This window comes from Bicyclus anynana, chromosome 25 (assembly GCF_947172395.1).
Source record: "Bicyclus anynana chromosome 25, ilBicAnyn1.1, whole genome shotgun sequence".
NCBI lineage: Eukaryota > Metazoa > Arthropoda > Insecta > Lepidoptera > Nymphalidae > Bicyclus > Bicyclus anynana.
Window position 1 is genome coordinate 271,596 of NC_069107.1, and position 24,097 is coordinate 295,692.

At 36.8% G+C, this 24,097-nt stretch overlaps 1 protein-coding gene across 1 annotated transcript in view; it reads left to right on the forward strand.

The window, feature by feature from the left end:
• Positions 1-24,097, forward strand: part of LOC112053888 (uncharacterized) — a 230,584-nt gene that overhangs the window by 162,462 nt on the left and 44,025 nt on the right. The window lies entirely within an intron of this gene.

The window sequence follows — 24,097 nt, forward strand, 5'->3', positions numbered from 1 at the left end:
GAATGTTGCAATGTTTTCGGAATTTATTACAGTTTGGACGCCGTTCTATTGCGCAGCGAATGGCGATCGGGCGACGCGGACAATATTACTACTTTATGCTAACTGGACGCCGAGGGCTAGTGATCACCAATTTTTTATTTGTGATACCGTACCGTATGACATTGCCTCGTCCCGGTCGTTATCATTACAACCTGAAAGTGATCAAACAATATTACCCAATAACTAAACCAAAAGTCGGGAATTGTGTTACCCGTGTTTCGGAGAATACGTCAAATTTCCTGCCCCGGTTATTATCTTTACTAATATTATAAAGTTTGTGGTATTGTAGGGGTCGGTATCGATTTTGCAAATTCTTTTACCATTAAAAACCACATTATTTGATTTGTGTCAAATGTCAGTGTCATAGGCTATATATTTTTCACGTATTCTTACGGAAATAGGTAAAACCGCGGTAATAGGTAAACATTATTATCTGATTGTGGTCGTAAAAAAAATTAACATAATTACCCTAAGCTCGCCAATTGTGACAGCTATAGGAGTAGCGTGCTGAGACTGCTTTAAATTTATTCTATATCTCCTACATGGAGGGAGGTCTAGGCTAGTGGATCGTTATAAAAAACTCAAATTGTTAAATAAATAAATAGTGAAAATAAAAAAGCCTTCTATTTCTTAAATAAATCTTACAATTAGGTACCTAAAACTAAAAAAAATTAAACAAACAAAAACGGAAAGTTATTTAAAGTGTACCATTTTTGGTATCATATTTAGACTGGAACCCCTCTCGGGTTATGCCCTCTTCCAAGGATTGCCATTTTAAACTCAAATTGTTACCTAACCGTAATTTTGAAGTTTAGTGTTTTGAAACGTTAGTTTGTGTTATTTTAATAATAAGTAAAGTCGAAAATTAAAAATTAAAGTTACGAGGGTTCCAAGTTCTACGTATATAGGCAGTACGTTTGTAGAAACCCTTATTTCGTGCGTATTGCTAGGTAAACAGTTACCCGAGGAAATGCGTAATGAAAGACGATAATCTCGACTTTTATATTCTCAAAGTTTCCGAGTGGAGCGATTTGATTCTCCTGCTCTCGGGAGATCGTCAGAATCAACATAAAATCACTTTTAACGGCGGAAGTTTGCGAGCAATTTTGATTTTGATTAATCAAACTCGAGAAGTTCCGCCATCATCAGGCCTCGTAACACGTTATGGCTGGAGGAACCTTGGCTCCCATAGTTCGACACTTCGTTATAAACAATAGCTTCAGGCTCCTCTAATGAGAGGGAATATCTGCTTGAGATGCAATATATTCGCGTCATATTAAAGAGGGCGGATAATTGTGCCTCTGAGTATATTTTCAACGATCTCTCTGGCGCGGTTGGCAGTGCTCTGGATCTCAACACAGAGGTCCAGGGTTTGATTCCCATCTCGGTTCATTTTAGGATTTTTTAATTTCTAAATTAGCTCACGTCTGGTATGGGGGTTGACATTGAGCTACATCACTATTACAACTATATATTATTTTTTATTTTGACAGTGATGCGCGGTGGATTTACAAGACGGAGGTCCTGGGTTTGATCCCCGGCTGGACCGAGATTTTCTTAATTGAACCAGGTCTGAATGGTGAGAGACTTCGGCCGTGGCTAGTAACCACCCTACCGCCAAAGACGTACCGCCAAAAGATTTAGCGTTCCGGTAAGATGTCGTGTAGAAACCGAAAGGGGTGTGGATTTTTATCCTCCTCCTAACTGTAATATATATGAAGTAATATGAGGGTATGCACAAAACTTATGTCATTAACTTATGTTAATAAATCAGTCTGAGTTCAACCGCCATTGTGTTTTACTTGATAATTACACTAACAAGTTAGCTCGCTTCCATTTTAGATTGCATCATTAGGTACCACTAGGTGAGATTATAGGGCTAACTTGTAAAGAATAAACATTAATCCTGACAATGATGTTTCTAGATAAGTTATTGATTGACAAGTTTTACAGTTTTCTCTATTTGAAGTTACTCAAACAGATAAACCCGAAGAAGCGCAGTCGAGCGTTTAATTTGGCAAACTTTCCGAACGTTAAAACGATATAATATTTGTATTGAGCATTAAGCCGAGAGTAGTTCTCGATCTCTCCGCTTGTTGCCGACTCGGTGAAACTTTCCGCGAGAGACTTGTTAAACTCTTTACTGTTATTCTTGTTTTCTATTGCAACAACTTTTGCAAGGAATAAGCTATCAAGTCAGTGCAATACTCTTTTAATGAGTTTATGATATGTTTTTTTTATTGAGAACACAACTATAACTATACAAATCATGCCCACGTAGAATGGTGCCAAGAATACTGGCTACATTTCCTCGATGGACAGCCAGGTTGATCCTTTGCGCAAAAAATGAGCCAGCCCTTCTGTCACCAGTCGAGGCAACTAGCCGCGGTGAAATGATTCGGTGAAATTTTTTGGCACTGCGTCTCCATGGCTCAAAGGTCTCCACGGCAACAAATATGTAACTCTAAGTCAGCGAGGCATACTTGAATCACTTACGGTTTTCAGCTTTTTCTGCTGCGGCTCCCGGTCTTGATTCTGTGTCCCTATGACATGGTGCTAATGTGTCAACGCATGTAGCATCCAACATTAGGGCCCGCCCTTCCCAGGGAACCAGCGTCAATCCATCAGGTCTCTTGTCATCATCCCAACTGATTCCTGAAGGCTCGATTAGCGCAGGAATATATATGGTGGCAAGAGCCCTTTTTATTATATTACTAGCGGATGCACGCGATTTAGTCCGCGTGAAACTCGAAGTAAACTTTAAACTACCCCTTGCCCTACCCCTACCCTACCCTATTCCTATCCTACCGACCCTATCCGACCCTATTTTTTTATTTTTTCTGTCATAAGAACCTTCTCTTGACAATAACAAACACATAAAAAAAAATAGTTCAGAAGTTCATGCGTGATGGCGTGACCAAGGGATATATTATGGATTTATTTTTATATAATTATAGATTAAGTTTAATTTATCATATTATAATAGCCTACCGCCACGGCTGAGAATGATGATGATTAATGATAAGTTAAATAGCTCGTCAGTATATCACTTCTCAATAATATTTTTTATTGCAATACAGTGTATTGCAATAAAAAATAGTCTGACAAGCGACATTTGAACTCGACGCGACAAAGTTTGTAGTGTAGAAGTTATAAGGACCCTCCGGCGCTGTTTGTTTGTTCAATAAAAACTGTTGTGCAACTTTGTCGTACTATCGACTATCGACTTGACTCGACTAGCCGCTGGGGGGAATCGAATCGATTTTATTATATCGAGTGGTCGTTCAATGGGGTTTTGTTCTGCTGTCGAGACAACACTTGTTATTGTTTTAAAATGCATTTTTATACAATCAATGATGTTCACATTTTAGGATTCCGTAGTCATCGGAATCGAACCTTTTTATTTCGTCATGTCCGTCTGACCATCCGCAGTTGACTATTAGTACTTACTAGAAAAATTAATATTTGGTGTAAGTATGTACTTATATTGATTATGCCGACAAAGATGCATATTAAAATCATAAAAAATATTTTTTATAGTACTCCCTTTTTACTCGTTTAAATAATAGAATGTCATTGGATAGGTCTTTAAAAACATTGTGGGCGTATTATTATATAAATATCTATCTGTTTGTGAAATATTAAGTTTTAAAAATGCTAATATTTGCTATGTCACGTATGTCATCTCCTATTGCCAGCTAAACTGTTGCTTACGGATACTTTTAAAAGATGTACAGAAACAATATTTAAAGAGTTTGAGAGCAAAACTATGACAGCTAAGTTGGGATTAAAATTGAAAGATAATTGAGATTCAGCATTGGTGACGTATAACTACGGAACCCTTGCACTTGGCCAATTTTTTTTATTTATACTAATTAAAGCCTAGTATTTTGTTACAATAATGTTGAATGGTAAGCAAGGATGACAATCATTAGTATTGTACCTCGTCTAGCCATCATCATCACATAAATACACAATATTTGAGCAATGTAGTCATGAATTTGACTACTAGCGGACGCCCGCGACTTCGTCCGCGAGGAATTTAGTTTTTCACAAATTCCTCGGGAACCATGGATTTTTCTGGGATAAACAGTAGCCTATGTGTTAATCCAGGCTATAATATATCTTTATACCAAATTTCAGCTAATTCGGTTCAGTAGTCCAGGCGTGAAAGAGTAAAAAATATGAGTTCATATCATCAAAATCATCAGTTTTCGCAAATCTCGGGAAGCCATGGATTGTTCCGGGATAAAAAGTGGCTTATGTGTTAATTCAGAGTAAAAATTATTTTCATTCCAAATTTCAGCCAAATTGCTTCAGTAGTAGCGGCGTAAAGAAGAAAAAAAGAGTAACAAACATACATTCATACATCGATACAAACATTCGCGTTTATAATATTAGTAGGATTAGTTGTATAAACATTGTTTGAAACAATACCTACTACACTTTTCAATAAATTCGGAAAACTGTTAAAGATTGATCAATATCTAAGCTTTCAAGGGAAAGAATTTGTTCGTTTCAAGTTGGAGCTAAAACAATAAACAGTGTCGGTGGAAAGCACAAAGAAAACTCCTTGCGTCCAAATGAAAAACCTTTTGAGAGTTGGTAATTCCTCTCTTGGAGTTTATTGAAACCTTCAAAGACAATGCAATGTAATTTGATGCCTCAATAGTTCCACGGTCAAAGACCTGACTCGAAGTCCAAGGTGTTATTCTGCTTCAATTAATTGTTTTTATTTGACAAATGAATATTCCTCTTATTAACTCCCGACTTAAAAATGGGGTGTTATATTTTTGACATCGAAGTCTGTGTGTTTGTCTGTAGCATCGTAGCTCTTAAACGAGTAGACCAATTTCGATGCGGTTTTTTTGTCAAGTCCTTGAGTAGATTTACACTGTGTACCTATTGAGGCGCGAAGCTGAGGAACAAGCTTCTCAAAGTACCTTTAATTTGTAACAAACAGCTTGTGTTCTAGTCTGAAAGGCCTGTTCCTAATTGTACATTATACAATATACATACACTTTAGGTTGATGTACCTACCTACCGAATCAGAAATGAGGATATTAGCAGAATAACTAAAGTCATCAGCATAGCTCGACGAGTCGCGAAGCTGAAATGACAATCTGCGGGGCACATAGTATGAAGAACCAATGAACGTTGGGGTTTCATGCACTAGTAAGCGTTATGTTGGTCGACCCCCCACCAGGTGGACTGACGACATCAAGCGAGTCGTAGGGATTTGGATGTAGGCGGCTCAGAATCATGATGATGTTTAGACTTCCTTACAAATGGCCTATGCCCTGCAGTGAACGTTCATCGGCTGATATGATGATGTTGATGATCTTGCGTGACCTTCGAAGAGCTCATTTACTACTTAAATACCACGTTGGTCTTTTTCTAAATTAATGCTACATCGCAAAACTAAAAACACATAAGTACGGAGTAAAATTAAATGAAATTGCCAACAACTTGTCGTCGAATAAACTTAAAACATTTTATATAAGCGTTTAAACCATCAAGATAATCTGCAGAGTTTTTCATAAGTAGCGCAAGTTTCTCGAGAAATGTCAGATTTAAGCGCTCCTCAGCTCTCACTGGAGCTGTGCTCAAAGGCGCTCGCAATACTCTACTAATGTATTAGTGCAAAAAACTTGTCTTAAGCCATACTTACACGGAGAGAGTTAACTCGCGTCCTTGATAGGTTACTCGCCTGGATTGTTTATTTTATAGTCTTTGATATTTATTTTTGTCTAGGTGACCTTTGTGACACCATTCCCAAACATCATTATTTACTTATGTGTACTTACATTTTATTATTCTTTTGTTTTTTTTTGGGTTTTTCGTAATATTTCTTTTAAATTACTCTAATCAGTCAGTCAAATTGTTTGTTACTTTTAACGAAACTAACAAACAGCAATTAACTTTTATAAGTAGGTACATATGACATGCAGACGCGTTGGAATAATTCTATCCAAATATTGGCTTACTCATCATTCATATTTATCAAATTTTATATTCTGTCTAGCGGATGCCCGCGACTTTATCCGCGTGGAATTCAGTTTTTCAAAAATCTCGCGGGAACCATGGATTTTTTTTCCGGGATGAAAAGTAGCGTATGTGTTAATCCAAAGTTAAATCTATTTCTATTCCAAAATTCAGCCAGCTTCAGTAGCCGCAGCGTAAAAGAGGAACAAACATACTTACACACTTACACACAAACTTTCGCCTTTATAATATTAGTGTGATGAGATGTGTAAAAAATATTTATTTTTTTACGATAGCAACGTCACTTAACAAAGTGCTTACATCAAATCCATCCATGATCCAATTAAATGCATAAATTAGACTAAGAACTAAAGAACTTAAACATAAACAAAATATTTCAATACTATTGATTGGTATTGATTCGTTTGAACAATAAAAATGTATAAACTAGAATAATATAATCTATTGAAATATTCTATCTACAAACAAAAGCTTGTGCTAGAACTTGATAAGATTATGATAGTCCAACTATCGCGGCACTTGCACATGTCCGCGTGCTGGATGAAGCACTCTTTAAGTGTAAACTTTCCTTAAAATGTTCATGCTTTTTAACTTCTTTAAGGATTTGTAACGATAATAATCTGCAGTTCACGATAAAAAGAGATCCAAGAGCATTCATTTTCCAATGCCTCGAGCTGACGCCTTGCTCGTGCGTGAAGAAAAACTACACTTTGAGGAAAATTTCCATTTCTGATGGAAAGCAATTTATATAATTTACTGAATGTAATTTTCAAGGAACTAAAAAAGTAGCGATGTTTCCCGACAGAACAGCTTCTATGTTTATACTTAGCTCGAGATGAAACTACTTTTAGACCAAGGTTAGTTCAGGTCGTCGTCTATGGAGTAAATACTATTTTTCTTAATGATGGACCTGGCACTGAGGATACTATATATTGAGCGAGATTCTTAGTTACTTAGGAATCTCAAAGACTTCTTAGTAACAAATTAATACCTCTATGCTATAAAGTTGCATCGTTGAAAGCAGTGGTGTGCAATTCATAGATGCATAAAAGCAATGCATACCCTGAGGATTCATTACATACTTGCATTGGAGGAGTAATAATATTACATTTCGTACGATTTGAACGTATGTTGCATACCCTAGTTAAAAACCTTATCCACGCCACTGATTGAAAGGTGCGGTGCTGTCTGGCAACTATAGCGTTTTATCATTTTATGTACTAACTGATGATCAGTTTAAAGGCGCTGCTAGTCCAATGATGTATTAATTCAAGCCATGTAAGATTTAGGTTTTTCGGACAGTGTTCTTTCATGTAATTCTTTAATAAACGGCTTATATTAACACAACACCGGTTTAGCACCGCCTTCAAGCTGATCATCAGTTAGTACATAATATGAGAGATAGAACTTAGTATGATGTTATTTTTCGCTTTTTAGTTTAGTCAGTGTAGTGTATGTATTTATAGTGGTGTTTGTCTCGAGCGTATACGTCATTAGGGCAGGCCGAAGAGAGGGGGCAGTCGGTGCCAGACCGTCGGACAGGTAGCCCGTGGTGGTGCGTAGGCGAGCCAAATAATCAGAAATACTACATTGGCGACGAGGTGAAAAAAAAAAAAAAAAAGAAAAAAAAAAAACTAAGTAGTTATAATTATTATCCGTAAATTGTTGTGTTCTGTTACTTGGTAATTGGCAAAATCGCTTGCCCAGACTACGGACCCGGTTCTTGCCTGCCGGTCTAGTTTGCAGCGATTAAGCTTAAACTAAGTCGCTGTGTAGACTATGGTCTAGTTTACAGCGACTAAAAATAAAAAAAAATAAAAAGAAAGATAATACGTAAAAAAAAAGTAAAATGAATACAGCAATGCGGTTAGTCAATTTTATTTTTGAAAAGGACAGAAGGTCGAAGTAATAATTATTCTTTTAATACTGTTGAATAAATTTAATGTTGTTTATCAAGACATTGTGTGATGATAGATAATCAAATGACATGGCATTTTATGAGTGTACAAGTGATAGACATGTCGTAGCGTGGCAATTTCGTTAAGTGGGCAAGTGATAAGTCAATAGCTAATTTAGTTACCTTCGCTGGATCAAGTAGTCCTTAAGCCGGGATAACATCCTGCAGGGATTCAGAGAGGGGATAGCTGGAACTGACTATCACTACACCTAAAGTAATTCAAATAGCTAAATTAGTTACCTTCGTTGAGTCGAGCGATCCGTAAGCCGGGACAGTATCCCGCAGCGATTTGCTGGAATAGACATATTCCGTTTTGTGAAGTACGCCTTGCCGATTTGCCTGCTAGACTGTCAAGTTCACTATACCTAAGCTGGTACGGCCAGTACGGTAAGACAAAAGTTATTGTGTTGTTTGCCAGTTGGAGTGACGGTCTTACATACATTACGTATTTACTAAATGACGTATACAGGAATTTAAATTTATTTATCGTCACATCAAGTATTACCCTCAAAATTAAAGTTTAATGGGTATCGATATTCGTTGCAGGTATCACATTGTACAAACTTTATGATAAGCGTTTGAATAAGCGATAGCCTTGTCTCAACGTTTTATGATGAGGAAGGCGGTATTCGTGAGCTCCAACGTTATTTAATGGTGGTGTTAAGAGTCCAGTATTACAGCGATAGCAATACGGTGCTACAGTACACAATTAAGTGAAAGTAATTAATTGAGTGAACAAATTAGTGATTAGGTAAATTGCTATTGTGTGCGTGTACATTACATTGACATAGCCGATTTCTGCTTGCTGGTCTGGCTTTTACTGATTAGGCTAAACTCAAAAAAAAAAAAAAAAAAAAAAAAAAAACAAAGACGAATCGAATACTGAAAAGTAGTAAAATTAATAAAATAAGGAGTCGGTTGTGCCATTTAACGGCGGTCAATCTCCGACTGATTTATTATTGTTTTATGTTTACCCTCATAACATTTCAGCTAATACATTACAAACGTGATCTAAATCTAAAACCATGGTTGATGGTTTGTATAATTTGAAAAGGGATAGAAGTGATAAACGTTAAATGGTCAAATGTAACTTTTACGATGTTTTACATAATTTTGATGTTTATCAAACGTGAGCATAATAAATAATAAATACTCTTGGGAAGTATTACCCAAGTTACATTGTGTGATGTTTAATTACAACCAACATGACAATAACAATGCATTCGTCTTCGTCTGTTGATACAGCTTGGTGTTCTGTGTCAAGCGCATAAGTCGCCCGCGTCGATAAACATTGGCATACTGCAATTTGCGCACGGGTTAGTGCGTGAATTGAATCTATCGTGTGAAGTGTGATAACAAAATGTTGTGGGTGCGGCGTGCAAATGGATATGTAAAAAAAAAAAAAATTACGAAAAACATTGAGCTGGTCGGTGACGTACGCGCCACCGGGCGATTATATTAGAACGAGTACCACATTCAAACAACAGATTCATTCTGGTTTATTGAAAAAAAAAAAACTTGGATTAGCAAGTGATGAACGATGATCAAAAAAATATCGTACTATTACGTTGATAAAATAAATATTGTTTTAACTAGGGTAGAATATCCACGACATATGAATTACTTAGACAAGCGTAATAGACATATATTCTATAAGCACATAAACAATAATCGAAGGCATTGTAATAAATTACGTCTCCGAGTACATCCGTACTGTCTTCGACCTTTGCGCGACTGAGTATGACCGTGTATAGATAGACTGTAGTATGAATTAAATAATAATTTTTCGGGGTGTTAATCTCGCTCAAACTTAACTTATGTGTGCATTTAATAAAATAAAATAGGTACAGCCAGTACGGTGACTGCAGGGCGGTATAGTCTGCATGTCCAGTAGTATGTGATCAGTCTGCAGTATTTACTATACAGTGTTCAAAAAAAAAAAAAAAAAACAATGCAGGTATGGCTGATCGCTAAGTCGTGCAGTTCATGTATAATATGAAAGCAGCATTGCTGGTCGTTAAATCAACAACATACAAGCAGCATAGCTGGTCGTTAAATCGACAACATACAAGCAGCACAGCTGGTCGTTAAATCGACAACCTGGAAGCAGCATTGCTTATAAAAATTATATTTTGTTCATAAAAAAAAAAAAAAAACATAATGCAGGTATGGCTGATCGCTAAGTCGTGCAGTTCATGTATAATATGAAAGCAGCATTGCTGGTCGTTAAATCAACAACATACAAGCAGCATAGCTGGTCGTTAAATCGACAACATACAAGCAGCACAGCTGGTCGTTAAATCGACAACCTGAAAGCAGCATTGCTGGTCGTTAAATCGACAACCTGAAAGCAGCATTGCTGGTCGTTAAATCGACAACCTGAAAGCAGTGTAGATGGTCGTTAAAGTGACGACCTACTAGCAGCATAGCTGGTCGTTAAATCGACAATCTAGAAGCAGCATAGCTGATCGTTAAATCGATAAACTTTTTAATTTCAGATTCTGCGCTAATATGGCCCAACTTACGCTGGAAAAGTTTGAATGTGAAGGGGATACTACATCCCTTCCTTCTTTCCTTGGTTGTTGTAGTTGTGTCGTGGTTAAAGGGGTCACTCCACTGCGTCGTTGGTGTTGGTCGTGAGTATGACATGGGCTATGCTGTGATAGAAGGGGACGTTCAACTTGTGGTTAAGGTGGTTAAGTGTTGTGAACGCAAAATGTTGTAAAGGATCTCGTAGTAAGAGACCATTCTGAACGAATGTGGACATGGAGATGTCACTAAGAGTTGCTGTTCGATGGTGAGGTGGTGCAGAATTGTTCTGTCATCATGCTTGTGACACTCAAATAATAATTATTTGTCTTTGTATTAGGGTATTAATACTAAATCACTGTGTTAGTTTGAAGTTATAAATAGCCAAGGAACATCCGAAGTCAGGCGGCGTGTTATGTGAGCGACATTGAGGGAGTCGCTAAAAGTTTTAGTTGTTTTACATTTGAGTTATTTAGTATCATTCGATTAAAGATTTGTTGTTGAACGTTGAATTGAAATTTGTTGTCGTTTCACCCTTATGTGTGTGTTATGGTGTATTTGATAGACTTGTTAATTGATCAAGCAGATGCCATTGTTTAACCTGCAAGTTTGTACAACTTGATGAAATTTAGTTTTCTTATTTTCAAAGGGTTTTTATGATGGTGCTTGCAATGCGTTGTGAAGTGAAATTGCACAGGATCATCATTTGGTCGGATTACAACAAGCTTTAATTATTGATTAGTCATTTTGCAATGTAGGTTGGTGGAAATACTTTCATCAAGACCTAGCGCAGTTAAGTTTAAGTTTTGACGCAATTTAACTATGTATAGGTGCATGATTGAGTTTAGCAGGTGTTAGCAGTGGACTGTGAATGGCAGGAAGAACAGTCCTATATATATATACATATATATTAGAATGAGAAACAATAGCCATTGGTTCGAAGTCAAACAACATTGAGGCTAACAACGAATGAGCGGGTCAGCGTAAGTTTCAATTTTACAAAACTATTTGTTACAATTAAATATTATAACAAAGTAAGAGCATTGCGGCAAAGTTAGAATTATCTGTCAATTATTGTGACAGCTTTCGAGGGGTACTTAATAATACTTGATTAATGAAAACTGACATTTGTGACAGGTTCAACCAAACGAATGTTCGAAATATCATCAGCTTTGTTTTATATGTTGTCTTCTGCACCAAAAAATTACAGAAATATAGTCAAAATGTAAGATTTTGCACCGCTATGTAAAAAAAAAAAAAAAAAGAAGACAGAGAGAGAGAGAGGGAAACTGTTGAGTTCTCTGTCATCATTGCTTCCAAAGTAATAGTATTAGAAGTGCCGTCCAGTGTATTGATAAATCTGACTGCATTAGTGTCACTTGTGGAGCAGGGGGTTCAATTTGTGGTCGATCCTACGATGCTTACAGACTTTCTTAAGAGTGTCATCTGTAATACGGAAATTAGTAAAAACAAAAGGTTCTTACAATGTTTGAGAGTGACTTACTAATAAAGCTATAAAATAGCGATTGCACAAATACAGATTATACCAGTGTACAATTTATTTAAGCATAATAAGTTGTGTGAACTCTCGGTGAACTTGGAAACGTCAGCAATACAAATAAACTAATTTTCAACAGTCTACCACACACGTCATTTATGCAACAAAAGTGTATTGAATTTGAATAAGGAACTCTTAAAGTATAAAACTGTCATCTGGTTTAAATAAGTTAAGTTCCTACACAGCTTTTGCCTTAACTGGAACTATGTGGTACGGACATCTCTAAAACCAAACAAAAGGATGTTCTTATTTTGTGATATAAACATGTGTGATGGTGCGTGCTCATGCAGACGCATGCTCGTGCAGGCGAGTGCTCATGAAGGCAATGCTGCAGAAGTTTATGCAGAGCGCGGAGGACCGTGTTGTTCGCAGTGGCTCTGGTACATGCTGTGGCACTGGATTACAATGGGCGTGATGAACTCCCGACCAAAACGGGGAGGTCGAGCGTCAGAATCGCGATATTTTAAAACGTCTGAAGGTTTGTTAAGCAGAAAAAAGCAATTTGAAAGAGGCTTTGGAGGAATACTTAACCATGTACAACAGTACACCACATAGTGTAACTGGCAAACCGCCTGCAGAATTATTCTTCAAAAGACAATTTCGTGACAAAATTCCAATAGTTAGCGACCTAACTCGTCACCTAGAAGACTCTGATATGAGAGATATGGATAAACAAAAGAAACAGCTTGGAAAATAGTATGCAGATGAAAAGCGAAAAGCTAAAGAGTGTGACTTAGTGCCAGGAGATAAGGTATACTTAATAAATTTACACAAGGATAACAAACTAAGCCTAAATTATAATCCTCTCCCCCATACCGTAGAGAAAAGTATTAGCGGAGATATTGAAGTTCGCAATGATTTAACGGGACAAATATCAAGAAAAAATGTAGTTCATTTAAAAAGAATTGAGGGACAGTGGCAAGTTCTAAATGACAAAGAGAAGGAAGTAGAGCATACAGATAGAAATAATGGAAATAAGGAAGATAAGCAGGGTATGGTATCAGATTAAAATCAATATGTATGTGATTGTTGTGAAAATAATTATGAAATAAATTTATAGCTGATTATTGAATCTAAGTTTATCAAACAAACAAAATTAGTAGATGTGTAGAAGTGCAGAGTTTATGATATCAAATTATAATGTTACAGAGTTAATAAGGATTACTGCTGTACAGACCTAGTGGTTTAATTATCATGGAATACAATTATACATACAAAGATCAAATATATTAAAATAAGGAAGGGATGTAGTGTATGTATTTATAGTGGTGTTTGTCTCGAGCGTATACGTCATTAGGGCAGGCCGAAGAGAGGGGGCAGTCGGTGCCAGACCGTCGGACAGGTAGCCCGTGGTGGTGCGTAGGCGAGCCAAATAATCAGAAATACTACAGTCAGTATGTTTTATATTTTTGAAGTCGGTTCAATTCTTTTTATTAACATTTTTTATCCAGTCACCACATTCCGAACTCCATAATTCGTTGCCATAGCAACTTCCATCTTCCTTATAATGTGGTATGTTAAGCTATTGAAGCTCTCAGTCCGAGATATATTATTCAACGTAATCCTGCCATTACAATATCAAAGTGTACCGCAAGCACCGGCACGTCCTCACACGGCTCGCGGCACATCTCGGCCTCTCCAAAGGAAGTGAGTACTGATATTGATTTTCCTTTGACAAAGTTCCTTTTATTATAAAAGTTTCAGTTACAGACTCGTACGTTCCAGATGAACTGAAATTATTAAGTACTAGGGAAACTTTTATTTCTAAACCCTTTTAGAGGCTTCTTGTAATAAATAACCACGAATTTTCTGTCGTTGAAATACGTTTGTTTTAACACAAATGTGTTTTTTTTTGTGTTTACCATTTGTACATCGTTTTCGGCAACGTAATGTTTTATTTATCTTTGATATCATCTTGTTCAATTTTGAGTTATAAAATTAAATGGTTTTTGTTCAATTATGTATGATTAAATAAAAAACGAAATTGAGGATATTTTAATATCCTCAATTTCGAACTGAACACACATAAACACTTTATCCATAAAAATTATTTTAACCCCATTTTTGTTAAATTTTTTGGAAAAATACTTGTCATCCTTTCATTTAAAGTACTTAACCAAAAATCTGTGTCAGTCCCGTCCCGTCCAACAAACGGGAATCGATCTGGAAATCTTTAGCACTTGAGGTCGGCTCCTAACCATAAATCTACATAATATTATAAATTAGTTTTAAATAGGTGACACAATGAGCTAGTAGTTGGAACAATCTAAAGCCGGCGCAAATCCCAGTGAACTCGCAAAGGCCGGAAGTTGGTCGGCAGGTAGTACGTACTGTCATAAACTAGGGTTAATTCCTATCGGACCTTAATAGGGCCATTAAAGATTAGGGCAAGTTTCCCCGTTAGTAATGGACCATGTTTTATATACCTACTAATAGATATGCTGTATTAGTTGCGTGTTACGTAAGTGCAATCTTTAAGGCACTTCTACGTAACAAATCTTCAAAATTCGTCAGGATGCTCACGCCACAAAATCAAATAAATGCCAGAACATCATTCGGATATCGGCCAAAAGAATCACCTGATGACGGCAAAAGTGTGTGAGTATGTCTGAGATGTCCTTCAACAATGTAGGCCCCACATGCAGGTGGTTCAACGCCGTTGGAGGTGGCTGCAGACCCGTCAAACACAACCATGAATTTGCTCTCAGGGGTTTTCAACACAAGATAGAGCAGGAAGTAATGTTCAAAAAAATGATTAAAGACGTTATCTCATAAGATTCCGTCTTTAATATATATTTTGTCTTGTCCTAGTTAACGACTGAAAAAACAAAAGCTCACGAAGGAAGCCTGCTGGAACTAAATGTATCCTTGTCCGGAAAACACGTGAAAATGTCGTCTGAAAACACCTAGATCCATAAAAAATAACCAAAAAAGTACATCCTGTGTTCCTTTTTTTTGGAGAGACATTTTAATATTTAATTTCGTGTTTTCCGATTAAATCCTAGTATACCAATATTCTCCACGTATTCGAAAATAAATAGACCTATACCTATATAAAAGTAAAACCTTGTCTAAAATTTAAACCTGGGTATACTGTAACATTTCACGCTCCTCCGTTTGTGTAGGTAATTTTCGTAAAAAAGAACACAAAGTGTTTGCTTCGTGTGTGAATATTATGATTAGATTATATTTTATGGAATATGGAATGGATAAATGCAAAAACATGTAGAAAAAACGTGAATCACTTCAAAACAATATTTGCAAGCAATCAATTTAATTTCTTTCTACAATATTATTGTAAAAGCAAAAGAAAAATCCAGTAGCATATATTGTGAAGGATAGAAACAATTTGTGTAGCAATATTTCAGGTACATTATAAAACGAGAGCTTGTGAAATGTGAACGCCAGATCTTCGTCATCTTTTAAAGGCTGATAATTTTATAATTTATGTTCCTATGATAATGTTTAAGTAAGGAAACTGTGGAGCTTAAATTCTGGTGAAATTCGCATTTTCCCGTAAAACATACTATATCTACGGTTAACTAATCAATTCCTGTGATATAAACCGAATCTTGGAAATGGCTACAACGATTTTCATGAAATTTAGGTAATACCAAAAAGAGAATCCCAAGCGAAACTTATCCAGATACTAATCACTTGTACGAAACCGAGTTTACTTATAAAATAAGAAAGCCTTTTGTTTTTCCTTATTTTGTAGAGTTACAATTATTTTCTTAAATGTAGTGTTAGTATATTTAATGTTTATATTATTTAGTTTGTTAGTTTTAAAAATACAGATTTTTTTTTGTAGTAGGTATTAGTTTAAATTTATTTAAATTAAAACGATCTCTCGTTGGGTTATTAGGCCTCCCCCTAGTTTACTTAAGCAATACTAAATTCTGGCACAAATTCTGTCAAAAATATATCTAACAAACATTAAACTTTTAAAAAAATGCGTAGGTCTAGACGCGACAGGCTCTCGCTACACAACTAGAGAGCAACTTTATTTACCGGTAATAGCAATAATAATCCGGTCTAATGCTGTGTAAATACCGCACAATCGAGCCTTAATTGGGCCATTAAAGATTAGAGCAAGTCGGGTCGTTTGTCGGCTCGAGTCGGCCCGACTTGGTCGGGTGCTAACGAACCGTATTCGGTTTTAGATCGGTATACTTCGAACCTATTTGTAATAAGTTCATTGAGTTTACTTTGATAAAATATAATTAATTTCGAGATCAAATGTTTGTGGTGGTTATCGAAATATGTCAGTGAGCCGCTGGATACTGGCGGCTCGAGACAGTTGTGCTTGGAGGTCCATGCAAGAGGCCTATGTCCAGCAGTCTGCGTCTATCCGCTGATAAGATAAGGTAAGGTAAGGTAAGGTTATCGAAATATGTGTTTTGAAAAAAAAACATACGAATCCGTTCGTTTGAAAAGATGTTCGTATTTTTTGTACGTTGTTTTTTTTCCAAACTTAGATTAATAACGTATAAAAACGGATAGAAATCAATTTAACAGATTATGAGATTAACCTGAATGAACTACAGATAAACATTTCAAAGTATTGGAAAACTATTTAAAAGCAGAAAATTACAAATAACTACGAGTATCTAGTGGAAAAATGTTGATGTAACTGGACACAGACTTCTTGCACAACCAAAGTGTCGGAAGCGGTCCATCCCAGAACAAAGATGTCGGCTCATGACTAAGGTCCCCGTAGGGGTTCGAAACTAGCCGGGCATACTCCGACCTTATATCACGTGAGTTTTAGCCGTTTTTTATAATGAATTAAAGATGTAGGTGTAGACTGATACTCTGAAATATTATAAAAGTAAACTATTTATGTATTAGTTCTTCTGTTTTTTTGCTGCTCAAATATTCTTGTCAATAGATAAACCATTTGAACGGAAATCTATCATTTTATAGCTGAGTCAGCGGATCCAAGTTCGTTAAACTCTACGCCCTGGGCAACGGCTATCGCATTACCATTTGAGGGGTGGGAATGACGTCATAGATGCAGTCAATCTTTTGCTGTCAGGGTGGTAATGTGCGATTCAGGACGTCCAATTTACAGAAAACACGGTTTATTTACCATTCCTATAAGGTACCTGACGTCTGCGACTTTCCGCGGAAAAACGGAACAAGTATTAATTATTTCAAGTGATAAAAATTAAGGGTGGTCGTGACTCAAGAAAGGAATATATGTATACAACGATTTTATTTTACCTCTCACGCAAATGTGTGCATTTGCGGTTTATATTATTTACTTATAAGTTACTAAAGTTGGTTTTGTTTGATTTGCTAATTTTAAGGGTCCGTACTTGGTGGAGATAATCGACAACATCTCGCTCGATCGCTCCGCTCCAAATTTTCCTCATAGATTTCCCAGTTTTTAAATAAATATAAATAAATAAATAAACATAGTTTATTTCAATAATAAAAGGCTAGAGTCTTCTTTTAAGAGTTGTAAACTCCTGTGACAGACAGACAGTTTTCACATTATACTTGAAATAAATGACTTTTGGTTTTGATTTAAAAAACACTTCATCATCAAGTTTTAGTGAAGCTTCCTTGCCTAAATACAGTCAAAGCCTCACTAAAACTTGAAGAAGAAATTATATCACTCAATAATTGTTTAAAGCGGCGACTTGATTGAAATTGTTCGCTCTCTTTACGTAATAATTCAGGCGCAGCCTTCGCAAGCGCTTCGTTAATTAAACTTTAGATCGATCGCGGAAACCAATTTAATTATTGGTGTCTCTGTTACACTTGCTTTGGATATTCTTTGGCTGTATCCGGATAAGTTACATCCATACTAATATTGCAAATGCGAAAGTAAGTCTGTCTATCTATCTGTTACTTTTCACGGCTAAACGGCTGAACCAATCAAGATGAACTTTGGTATAATGGTAAATGGAACCTTGCAGCAAAACATAGGATACTTTGACCCTAAAAAAAAAATAAAAGAGTGTGAAATAGGGGTTGAAAGTTTATATGGAAAGTCCTTCATTTTTAGAGTTACAGTTTTAAAATTTTGTTCGTAAATCATTAAAATAATACGAAACATAATGTGATTCAAGAACTTTTGAAATTCAACCTTCAAAGTGGTGAAATAGGGGTTGAAAGTTTACATTGATTGCCACGCGGACGAAGTCGCAGGCGTCCGCTAGTTATAAAATACTTTCATCATTTTGAAGGCTGAATATTTGTCAGCTACATATAGTTGTACGGTAGGTAACTAAGGAGTTTGTACTATGGTAGCTTGGAGTGGGTTTAAGGATTCGGACTCTCAACCGTCCAAGTAAGTACAGGCATAATTTTTTCACATTTTCCTCGGCTTATTAATATTAGAAACCTTAGCTTCGCGGCAACCGTTAAAACATACAGTTAAAGGTAAAAAAATAGTAAGGGTATTTAGGGAAAGGTTACACCAAGCTAAGGGTCCAGGATATAATCTATCTTCGTTTTAAATTTCAGCCAAATCGGTTCAGTAGTTGCGGCGTTAAAGAGTAACAAACATCCAAGCAAACATTCATTCAAACCGCGTTTATAATATTAGTAGGATTCTTTTTTTTAAGCAATGTATTAGGGTAACATAAAACCTGAAGAGAATTTAAGATGTCAGTATACCTGTCGACGTTCTATCTGCCAGAGAAGGGCTGACAGTGACGTCACTATCAGCCATCGTCCTTCGATAAGCGTTCGCTGACGCCGCGATCGGCTTCGGAGGCTTTCATTAGCATATTGCGGTAGCCCTGGCCTTGTCATGGATATTTTTCGACAAAAAAGGTTTTCTACAACTATTATATTAAAAAGAAAGACATGGTTTGTGTAATCGATTAGGTTTTCTAGTTATTTTTTACTCAATTTAGGCTAGTACGAAATACCTTATTAAATACATTCTCCACAATACATAGTTTAGCTAAAAATGATAACTTTTATATTAGAAATGGTGTCAAAAAATATAGATGATGATGAATAAGAAAGATATGAGCATCTTTCTTAGATATTTGAATAAAAATACTGTTAACTTGAGGACGCCCCTTCCACGCGCATCCACAATTCCACTAATTCAGTTTTTCACAAATCCCGCGGGAACCAAGGATTTTTTCCGGGATGAAAGTATTAATCCAGAGTAAAATCTATTTCCATTTTAAATTTCAGTCAAATCGTAGGAGGAACAAACATACACACACACAAACTTTCGCATTTAAAATATTAGTGTGATCCCTTCATTCTGATTTTCTCAGAGAAGCGATTTGAAATTTACGAAATGAATTGATCTAGGATTCAGGTGACAATGTTTAACTGTGACACGATCACTATCAAAATAACAGCTTAATATTCTCTTAATAAGTCTGTTTACCATTGATTTCCCAACTCCAGACTTCTTCTACAAAAAAAATCTTTGAACGAAAACCAATATTTTACAGTTCCACCAGGATTTCATGGACCAGAACAGTGTAGCGACTAGATCAAGGGTTACGTGTACCTAAATTGTAAAAAAAAAATCAGGAATCGGAATCCGTGTCCCGGAATTCGGGACGCGCTAATTCCCGCGCCGTCAGCCGATCGCCGATAAGCCGTCGGGACGATTGCGTGGCGACCCGCGGTGCGTGCCGCTGTGACAAACGTCGACGCTAAATGGTTGAGGCTTTTTGATTTGTGGCGCGGATTGCGCGGACTATAGTGTTACCACTGTGATTTATAACGTAAACCATAACTAGTCGATCAAGCTGTACTCGGTGTTTTGTTAAGTATTAACGTTTTTAACACGCTTATATCAGCTTCACTTGTAACCACAGAACAGACTTCGCTAAAAGCTAACGCTCTTGTAACTATGTATGTAAGACAATTTTGGAATCTTAATTTGACCCCCTTCCCGATCTTCGATTAGGATGAAAATTTGCTCATGCTCAAGTTCTGATGACAATACATGACTAGCTAAGAAACGTCATTACAAATCCAATATGGCGGCCTTCCTAAAATTCACCCCCATGATAGGGATATCAAATGAACAGGTTTGCTGTCTGGAATACGAAAAAATAATTACGTGACTTAAAACCAATATGGCGGACGTCCAAGATGACGGACAGGCTATTTGAAATGCACCACCATGATATGGGTATCATATTATAAGCCTGTTTTTAGTTTTTTAAACTATTCATTATTTGTAACATTGTTGGTCAAATTTCAAGGAGCATATTTGTCATTGGACGCATCGAAGTTAACAAGATCGCTTGGAAGGAAACCACCCAAACACCAGCCCGCTATGTTTATAGTTTTGTCCGACTTGTCATAAATATCGCAAATGTTGAGCAGTATGACCGTGATATGTAAAACAATATTTTAAAAGCCAATACCAGCCGAGATCAGATGATAGATCTTTATCACGTGATAGCAAATGTCATTCCCATACATCTTTCTAATTTTCGAAGCGTTAGTGACCGTAGAAAGAGAATCGACGTGCCACTTGGCTAGAGGGGGCAGGAGCTCATAAACCGCAACAGACATTTAAATTCTGGTAACATTTAATTTCTGAAAAAAGCCGAGAGGCGGTTAAATTGTTAAAAAAAATTGGTTATCGGAATCCCCGTGTCCCGGAATACGGCACGCGCTAATTCCTGCGATCGCCCAATAAGCCTCCGGGAGCGCAACTATACCGACACGTGTTGCGAGCCAGCCTTTGTCAAACGTTGGTACTAAATGGTTGAGGCTTTCTGATTTGTGGCGTGGATTATTGATAGGTATCTATATACCTTCTAGCGGACGCCCGCGACTTCATCTGCGTGAAACTTAATGATTCACCAATTTAATATCCTACTAATATTGTTAACGCGAACGTTTGTATGGATGTTTGTTACTCTTTGACGCCGCTACTACTGAAGCGATTTGGCTGAAATTTGGAATGGAAACAGATTTTACTCTGGATTAACACATGAACTTTTTATCCTGAAAAAATTCATGGACTTTGCGAAAACCTGATGATTTTGATGGTATGAATGTTTGTTACTCTTTCACGCCTCGGCTACTGAACCGAATCACCAGAAATTTGAAGTAGAAACAGATTTTAGTCTGGTGTTGGAAAAAGTTGGAAAAAGATGTCAGGTGGCGCGAAAAGTGTGTCCGTAAAGAGTGGGGAGTTAGAGAGGGGTAAAGATCGGTTGGCGGGAACGACTTGCGATATAAGGCGCTCGTTGTACAGTCTGCTTGACTCGTAGGCGTTCGAGTCGTCCAACTTTATTGTTTTGTAATTTTAAATGGGTTACTTGGGATAGGCGGGGAGAGTGAATTCAGTGGAAAAGGGGAGTGTTTGATATCTGTCAAGGACGCCTTAACCCTACACACAACGTTCACAAATGCGTCACTCCACTCAAGGTCACTGACACATAGGCTCTTCATCCCGGAAAAATCTATGGTTCCCGCAAGTTTTGTGAAAAATTGCACTCCACGCGGACAAAGTCGCGGGCGTCCGCTAGTGTTAAAATAAAATACCAAAATTACAAATGATTTAATAACTTATTAGATTAAGTAATTAATTATTAGTCTTATTATGTTAGGTCAATGTTATAATATATCGAATATCAATTAAATAGATTAGCAAACGACTACGAAACAGCTAAGCGCTTACACATCGAAACTAATTTTACGATCAACTCCGCGCGAACCTTATGCGAACTTGATATAAGCACTACCCGCTACCCACCCCACCCCCTCCCTCCACCCCCCAACATACAGCTTATTGAAGATTAACGCCCAGACCAAATTGAATTTTCTATTAGTTGATGGGACAAACCTCTGTAAAGACTATAGTTAATGGTCCGCTACGTGTGTGTCCCTTCGTTTGTGTATGGAGGGCGTCACGTTTTGCGGTAGAATAAGAATTAGTGGCGCTTTGTAGTGGCGTGCACAGGGCTCTTGAGTAGGGTAGGTATTTTATATACTTTCCTTCTCCAATACAGGTTCGTGATGAATGCTAAGGATATGCACTACGTTATTTCACCTGCTGATCTTTTCACTATTTTGGTCTTTTTAGCAACCTGCCAGAAATGTCATTTATCTACTGTGTGATATTCACCAGTAAGCACCGGATGACATTTGTTACATAGAATCTTAATTTCGTATATCTCAACTAGCATCAATGATTGTAAATAAGAATGGAAACGGGCTAACATGGAAGAGACACAAGTTTATTCTATACTTACGTCTGACAGTTTGTACGTAGCATCGTACCGGAACGCTTGGTACATACGTACCTAGCCACTAGCCATGGCCGATGCCTTCCACCTGCAGATCAGACCTGAGACAATTTATATCCTAGATTATATACGTCATCATCATCAGCATTATCAATCTATATTCAGCTCACTGTTGAGCACGAGTCTCCTCTCAGAATGAGAGGGTATAGGCCTTAGTCCACCACACTAGCCCAATGCGGATTGGCAGACTTCACAACGTAGAGAATTAAGAAAATTCTCAGGTATGCAGGTTTCCTCACGATGTTTTTCCTTTACCGTTTGAGACACGTGATATTTAATTCTCAAAATGCACACAACTGAAAAGTTGGAGGTGCGTGCCCCGGACGCCCTCCGGAATCTGAGGCAGAGGTCATATAATATGTCCCTTATATAGATTTTAACCGTAACTACCCGCAAACATTATAATAATACTAAGGCAGTGCTAATGGCCGAGAGCGCATCAAATCCATCCAGATTTAATAGTGAGCTTGATTGAAATTGTGGAGTCCCTTTACGTAATAATGCAGCGCATTCGTGGCTCACGGAGCTTAGCGCTGATTGATTACGAATATCTATTTAACAGATATACCTACCTGCTCTATATTAGTTGATTTATATCTATACTTAGTTTGCTGAAGCTGGAGAGTTTGTTTGTTTGGTTGTAAGCGCTAATCTAAAGAACTACAGGTTCAAATTGAAAAAATAATTTTTTGTTGGATTCTCCATTTATCAAGAATAATAAAAATCAAAAAATCAATAATACATTATTTTCAAGTAGGCTCAGCACAAGCACTTTTGATACGTCAGTTGACTATTTGTAAAGGTAAACGGTTAAAGTTACTCAAAAATCATGAAAATGCGTCAGAATTGGTCCCCGTTACAAGTTCTCAACAAATAAGCTAGTCAATATTGACTGAAATAATATAATTTCAACTAAATTTTGGCAAACATCAAGCCTTAGATCATCAAGTAAAAAGTTATTTAAACCAATTAAAAAACATGAATTTTTATAATTTTATTGTTTGTGAGTACATTACTACCTATACCATAAATGTTAAACTCAGTTATTCCAATATTTGCACTATAATTTTGAGAATTTACTCTGATTTTTTTTAATTTGGCAGGCGATTTCAATCTCTACTTTCATTAGCCAAACTCTACTCACTGAGATGGTAAGTTGTTTGTCAGTAAATCACTTAAAATCTCAGTGAGTGAGACAAACGTTTTAAATAATTGATTTGGAAGGAGTAGGGTTCAACTATCTTAATTTTATCCGAGTTGGAAACCGAACCTAGCACCTCTCTTAACAACAAATATATAAAAACGTTTAACAAATCCACTACACTAGAGAATGTGTTAAATAACTTTACGCTTTAATGAAACGTTTCTGGAATGGAAGCCGAACTTTAACTTAATAACAATTATTATGTTCACGATTACTCCAATGATTAGGATTACGTTGCAAGGGGTACACCCCTACCCCTCTACCAGGGGTAGGTAGGGGTTAAAGGAAGTCGTATAGCTAACGAGGTCCCGCCGGTTCAGTTAATTAGAGGTATGAATGATGCTCATTGACGTGAAATTAATTCAGCTTATCTAGGTGGAATATTCCGATATTAATTCCCATCGACGGGTAATAAGGCCAGCAGCTGGAATGTAACATTGTATATAGTAGAGGAGCCCGTGATGCTAAATTTGCAGACTTTAAAGACAATTTTTATTACTTTGGCTTACTGAAATCGTAATAAAACATGAGCGATTATTTAGGAG